Genomic DNA, 1212 nt, shown 5'->3' with positions numbered 1-1212 from the left:
AAGTTGTAATATATCAATAGCTTTGGCGAGACGCGGAAAACGGGTATTGCAAATTGGATGTGATCCGAAACATGATAGTACTTTCACCCCCACGGGATTCTTGATACCTACCATTATAGACACTTTGCAATCGAAGGATTACCACTATGAAGATGTGTGGCCTGAGGATGTCATTTATAAGGGTTATGGCGGAGTGGATCGTGTTGAAGCAGGGGGACCACCTGCGGGAGCTGGTTGTGGGGGATACGTAGTGGGAGAAACGGTTAAATCATCGAAAGAATCGAATGCTTCTTATGAATATGATACTACTCTATTCGACGTTTTAGGGGACGTAGTCCGTGGAGGTTTTGCCGCTCCATCGAATCATGCGGATTATTGCATTATTATCACGGATAATGGATTCGATGCCCCTTTTGCAGCAAATCGTATTGCTGCGTCGGTTAGGGAGAAGGCACATACCCACCCATTGCGATTAGCAGGTTTGGTGGGGAATCGGACATCTAGGAGAGATCTCATTGATAAACATGTAGAAGCCTGCCCGATGCCTGTGCTGGAAGTGTTGCCTCTCATTGAGGACATTCGGGTCTCGAGGGTGAAGGGGAAAACATTGTTTGAAACGGCTGAATGTCAATCAGATCTCAATTATGTTTGTGATTTCCATCCCAATGTGGCGGATCAGATATTGTCTCGACCAGAAGGGGTTGTGCCAAGGGAAATTCCAGATAGAGAATTATTCAGTCTGCTCTCCGATTTCTATCTGAATCCCGATGGTGGGGGGCAGAGGAATGCCCAGCAAACTCAACAGGATATTCTGCTTGATTTTACGATGATTCGAAACCGAAACTGCAAATTTCTTGTATGTGTACCCTTTCTGAGGAAACCCTTTCACGAAGACTCCCGAAACTCTCACTTTTGAATGTGAAACCGGAAATTATCACACTTCTTGCCCCATTAGTTGTGTGGCTTGGTTATATCAAAAGATCGAAGACAGCTTTTCCCCAGTGGTAGGTACAAAGACTTGTGGTTATTTCTTACAGAACGCTCTTGGAGTTACGATCCTTGCGGAACCTCGTTATGCAATGGCAGAGTCGGAAGAGGGGGACGTCTCGGCCCAATTAAATGATCAAGGGGAATTGGAGAGAATTTGTATCCAAATAAAACGAGATAGAAACCCTAGTGTCATTATTTGGATTGGCACATGTACCACGGAAA

This window comes from Dipteris shenzhenensis, unplaced genomic scaffold (genome assembly GCF_047967505.1).
Source record: "Dipteris shenzhenensis isolate YYH24624 ecotype China unplaced genomic scaffold, Dip_SZ_1.0 scaf0368, whole genome shotgun sequence".
NCBI classification, from domain to species: domain Eukaryota; kingdom Viridiplantae; phylum Streptophyta; class Polypodiopsida; order Gleicheniales; family Dipteridaceae; genus Dipteris; species Dipteris shenzhenensis.
This window is presented reverse-complemented; position numbering follows the sequence as displayed.